General features: G+C 41.7%; 1 long non-coding RNA gene across 1 annotated transcript; it reads right to left on the bottom strand.

The window, feature by feature from the left end:
- Nucleotides 1-266: 266 nt before the first annotated feature.
- On the bottom strand, nucleotides 267-1,659 carry LOC120254066. The gene is made up of 2 exons (XR_005534519.1): nucleotides 1,424-1,659; nucleotides 267-514 (listed from the first exon to the last, which is right to left on the bottom strand). It is a non-coding gene; the product is annotated as an uncharacterized LOC120254066 (long non-coding RNA).
- Nucleotides 1,660-5,923: the final 4,264 nt, after the last annotated feature.

Genomic DNA, 5,923 nt, shown 5'->3' with positions numbered 1-5,923 from the left:
TAAGGTGCTTACTTTCCATCCAAATATAGTTTTTGCGTGAATCAAAATAGTAAATAAATTTATTTTATTTGGGGAAATTGATTACTGTTGGAAGAGTATAACTTATAGAATTGGGGATTTTCTACAAAACTACTATTAATTTGTTTTTAATAAAATAACCATTGTTAATACTTTCCTCCTTGACTGTGGTGCCGGTTTTCTGTCATGATGTTCAAGTATTTTTCATTCAGCCTGTCTGTATATCATCTGCAATTGAACAACTCGTAGACTAATTAATGTGTATGTATTTGATAGATTCCAATGTAAACCATATATGCGGGCTTGATTATATATTCATCAGGGACATATGTGTGCCTTACTTTGAGAAAGCAAATGAACATGGATCTCAAAAGATAGTACATATTGTGTTCACCCTTGTTATCCCATTTAGTCTGAAAGACAGATCCAACAGGATTGGCAGTGACTCCTCTGTTTTCAGACCAAAGAGCAGATGGTTCCAACCATGGTCGGTTCACTATTTAACACATGATAAAACACTTTAAATTAGTAGTTTTCAAGTATAACATACAGTAGTTATACACTCGGCACTTTAAATTAAAACAAGCAACAGACAAGCAAGTCATTCTGAGTTAGATCCAAATTCAGGACAAGCATTATCAACACTCGAAAGGACAGAACAAAGAGTCATACTAGTATACCTCTGATTTGGAAATTTGATGCCCAGCAAAAGATCCACGAAAACATAAAACATTATGCGACAATTATTTGGTCACCTGTTGATGCCTGATATCACCTAGATTGCAAAACTTAACTTGGTTACTTAAGTTGTTGATAAAAAGAGTTGACTTTACTGTTTACTCGGTTGATTCAATCACGGAAGACTCGTTTATTTTACTTAATTACAAAAGCAAAAGAATCTCACATCTCATAAAGCTTATAAATGATTCACAGATTACTAAAATATCAATGTGAGTTATTTGTAAGGTATAGATTTAACACAGTGATGTCTACTAAGAGTTTCAGTCTGAAGACTGGAAAATTTCAAACAAAATCATACATAGAATTGCCTTATTGATAAGGATATGAAGACGGCAATAGCTTGTTAAATAAAATCACAACATAAGAAATGAACCCGCTTATCATGTGTAAAATCAGAATCACATATTTCTAAGCTAAAAGAACATATTTGGACTAAAAAGTAATAAAGAATAAAGAATAAAGAATCATTAAGGAAAACAACAGAAGACAAGGAAATCATGGACATAAATTAGTTTTTGAGATTGAAATTTCATAGTACATCTTGATAGATAATGTGCTGATTTCAACATGCATTGATAAAAGTAGTTAGGTAATAGAACATGAGAAAGTAAGCTGCAGAGAATAGCAGAGAGTGGCGAGTGAGCAAACAAAGACTTCACCTCACCATTCCATCCCTTCCTTCCTAAGCTCCTAGTCTTCTCCGTTGCTCCTCCTCCCCCCCTTGCCATGGCAAGCGGGGGTCAGCCTCAGCATCCTCCTCCTCTCCCTCGGAAGTCGTGGTCTCAAATCGCATCCTCCCTAACTCCTACCATTGATAGTTCCCCTCTGCATAATGTTCTTCTCCTGAATAAACTGAAAGAAACCACTTCTAGTTCGTTCGCTTAGACGAAGGTACCATCAATCGTGGTCAGTATGAAATTTCAGTATGCATTGTATGGGAAGCTCTTCGGCAAATCCCCTCCTTTCGAGCAAGTCAAATCCTTACTCTTAGCTAAGTGGTCTGATTTCGGTGAAACCTTCATCTCGGATCTTCCGAATGGTTTCTTGCTGATCCGTTGCTCCTCTGAATTAGCTATGCAGCGTCTTCTTCTGGAGGGTCCTTGGTCAGTTAATGGGATTATCCTGCACTATCTCCTGGAAGCCTTTCTTCGAACCTAGCTTTGCGAAGTTGAACTCTGCTGTGATCTGGGTCCAGTTTCATAATTTACCTGTAGAGTGCTGGGAGGGTGATACTCTGGAAACCATTGCGAGTAATTTTGGGAAACTTATCAAAGTGGATGAGCTCACTCCACTTTGGTGAGGTCCAAATATGCTCGCGTTTGCATCGAGATCGACCTGTCTAAACCCTCTCTGCCGTGGGTTCTGGATTGGAGATGACTTTCATCGTGTTTTTCGTGGTTGTAATGTATGAGCGTCTTCCTACTTTTTTTGCTATAGCTGTGGTTTAATTGGGCATGGCAGTAATGCTTGTTCTAGCTTTCACTCATCCTGGATCCAGGGGCAGCTTCTTTGCCCGCTCACACTAACCGAGCGCCGGTAGAGAATCTTGCAGTGGATCCAGTTAGTATGGAACAACATATGGATATCTCTGACCCCTTACCTGGTTTACAGAATTCTAAACCTCATTCGAATCATGGTTCCTCTGAGCCGGAGACGGACTTCGGACCCTGGCTGCTGGTCTCCCGTCAGCGTGGCGGTTTCCGAGGTCGCAACAGTGGCACGCGTGCTACTCACGTGACTTCGGGATCCGCAGCCGCTCGAGACGAGGGAGCCCTGTGTTCCGAGGCGCCGTTTCGCACTCTGTTCGAGGAGGAAAAAAGCGTTGGAAGGGGCCGATCCCCGTTTCCATATTCCACTCACCTTCCCCAAGGCTGGCCCTTCGGTTTCTCAACCACCCAGCCTGTCACTTCCTAATCCTACCGTTGATTCTTGCATCGAGATTGACCCTCCCTTATCGGTTTTTAACTCTTCCAGTCCCATCATCCTTCCTGTAGGTTCTCATGCTTCCTCTCTGACAGTTCGGGAACCCGCCCGGTCAGAGCCTGTCGGTCACTCCAATAATCCCTATCCTTCCCTTGAAGCCCCACCGCCCATTCCCACCTCTCCTCGTCGTTCCTCTAACGGTTCTCGTAATCCCAATCACTCCCCTTTTCCTCTGGGATCTAAGTCCCCTCCGCCCATTCTCTTCGTTCTTCGGTGCCTGTTGGCTCCGTTCCTAACCCTCTATGGATCTCTCTCTTGCTTCTCTCGGTTGAAAGAGTCTTCTGCTTTGGAGGGGAGTATGGAGGAGGATAGTGATGGTGATGAAGAGTTCTCAGATGAAGAAGATGATGAGATGCCGGATGATGTAGAAGAACCTGATGACTCCATGACACTCGTTCAGTACCAGGAGGAAGCCAGGAGAGATGCTCTTGTTAGAAAAGGATCTTACACTTCCAGCGTTTCGCCAAAGAAGGGCAGGGTTGAATCTCGCGGTTCTCACCCTTGATTCCTTTCCTTCGTTCTCGGTTTTATCCTTATGGAAGTCTTAGTCTTTGTTTATTTTTCCCTCTTATTGTCTCTTATGAATTACGCTAAAATTATCTGTTGGAACTGCAGGGGTATCTCTGGCCGTGATACCTCTTCTCGAGTTTTCAGACTCATTAGAACGTGTAAGCCGATTCTTGTTTGCCTTGTGGAAACTCAGGGCGGACTCTGGTCGTGTTGATCGTTTCTGTAGAAAGCTCCTAAACTTTGGGAGTGGGCGGCCATTATAGCTGATGGTTTTTCAGGGTGGTATAATCGTCCTTTGGCACTCTGGTATTGGTAAAAGTCACTCCTCTCGCTTTTTCTCGTCGAGCCCTTCACATTGTTATTACTTCTTTTAATAATAAGAATTTTATTGTTTCGGCTATTTATAACTCTTCTCGGTGTCGCTCTCAGTGTTTTCTTTGGGATGAGTTGTCTAAAACTGCTCTGCTCGAAACACCCTGGCTCCTCCTTGGAGACTTCAATTCCATTCTTCACAGGGCGGAGATCAAGGGTGGTTCCTTTTCGTATTACGGTCGTAAAACTTTCTTTTTTCTTGATTTTGTTAATAAAAATAATCTCTTGGATTTAAAATATTCTGGTCATCTCTTTACATGGTGCAACAACCAATTCGGACCCGCCTGTCGTTGGGCCAGACTTGATCGGTGCCTTGTAAAACTTGGAATGGACTAATATTTTCAAATCCTATACTCTCAATCATCTTCCTCGCTCTTTTTCCGATCATACCCCTCTCTTTCTTACTGCTAGTTTTCTTCTTTCTCGCAATAAGAAAAGTTTTTCAGATTTGAAAAATCTTTTGGTTGGATTTTTAGGTTGCCATGACGCCGTGTATAAGGCTTGGAATTTTTGCCTCATGGTAACCCTAAGCATGTGTTCAGCCATCTTCTTTCTCGGTCTCGTTCGAATCTTTTAAATTGGAGTCGTAATGGGGTTACTAATTTAGAGGCTTCGTTAGCTTCTACCGAAACTGAAATTTCTGTTTTAGAGGCTTCTGACTCTGATCCCGCCTCTCATCTCTTCCTGATGGAGCTCTACGCTAAGCTTTCCGCCTTACAGCGTCAGAGCTCCATTAAGTGGGCCCAACGCTCCCATTTTCACTGGATTCACGACGGAGACCGTAATTCTAAATTCCTTCATTCCATTATTCGCTCTCGTTCTCTTTCTAATTTCATCTCCCCAAAATTGAAGATCATAATGGTAATGTTTTTCAGTGATCCTGCAGCCATTGAGAATGCTTTCCTGTGCTTTTTATCAAAAAATCTCTGGAAAGATCCTTCTGAGACTGATAGGAGTATCGTTGGTGAACTGCCTTCCGATCTTCCTCGACTTTTCCGACGAGGATCTGCCTATTCTTATTCAGGAGGTTTCCATGGATGAGGTTTATTCTACTCTTCTTGACCTTCCGATGGTTTTAACGTTGAATTTTATCGGTTTTTTGGTCTGTTTTGGGCGACCATTTGTTTAAGGCTATTCAATTCTTCTTTAAAAATTCCTTCATGCCTTCGTCGTGGGGTAAAACCTTTATTACTTCCATCCCTAAGAAGGATAATCCCAAATTTGTAGTCGGATTTTAGGCCCATTTCTTTTGTGCAATGTTTTGATTTAAGATTATATCTAAATTGCTGGCTAATCGACTCAAGCGAGTCATTCCTTCCCTTATTAGTAGGGAGCAAGCTGGCTTTATGCCTAACCGTTGTCCATTTGACAATATTATTACGGTTCAGGAGGTTGCCCATTCGATTGAGAGTGATACCCTTAGTCCCCCTAGGATGATTATCAAAACTTGATATCGAAAAAAGGCTTATGATACTTTAAATTGGAGTGCAATTCTTGATGTTCTCTCTAAAATGAACTTTCCCTCGATTGGATTTCTGCTGTCTTCATTCCACTTCCTTTGCTTTAAATATCAATGGTAGATCTCTCTCCTGGTTTACATCCTCTCGTGAGTGTCCGGCAGGGGTGATCCGATCTCCTCCTATCTTTTATCCTGGTCTCCCAAGTTCTTACTTCCTATGCTTAACTCTTGTCTTCACAGTAACCTGATTCCGGGGTTCTGCTCCAATCTTCACAATAATTTTTAATCACCTAATGTTTCGTGGATGATTTAATTCTTTATAACTCAGGGCCTCTCAGTTCAGATCGCTGCTAACATTCGTCTCTATCTGTCTTTATACTCTAATCTCACTGTTAGCGTCCTAATCTTCTCAAAATCTAAAATCTATTTTTCCCACCTGGCTCAATTCCCATATTTCTAAAGCGTGTTTTGTTGTCTCTCAAACCTCAGTCAGTACTGCTTTCTCTTTCCATTGACTTTGGGCATCCTCATTTCTCCCAAAGCGGTTAGGAGTTGAACATTTATCCCATGGTTAACAAAATTCGATCATACTGCAGTAGATGGGCCAACTTTCACTCGTCTCCTGCCGCTAAATGTTTTTTGATTAATTCTGTTCTCTTCTCTGTTCGGTTTGATACTGTGTCAGTTTATCCGTCCACCTGCTTTCGTCCTTTTCTGATATCTCTAGAATCGCTAGAAAGTTCTTTTAGATAGAGTGCAGCAATGGAAAGGGCATCCGTTATGTGAACTGGAAAACAATAACTGAAGGTAAGTCTGAGGGGCTTGGGTATCACCAATATC

The sequence above is a fragment of the Dioscorea cayenensis genome, unplaced genomic scaffold, assembly GCF_009730915.1.
Source record: "Dioscorea cayenensis subsp. rotundata cultivar TDr96_F1 unplaced genomic scaffold, TDr96_F1_v2_PseudoChromosome.rev07_lg8_w22 25.fasta BLBR01000331.1, whole genome shotgun sequence".
NCBI classification, from domain to species: domain Eukaryota; kingdom Viridiplantae; phylum Streptophyta; class Magnoliopsida; order Dioscoreales; family Dioscoreaceae; genus Dioscorea; species Dioscorea cayenensis.
This window is presented reverse-complemented; position numbering and strand designations above follow the sequence as displayed.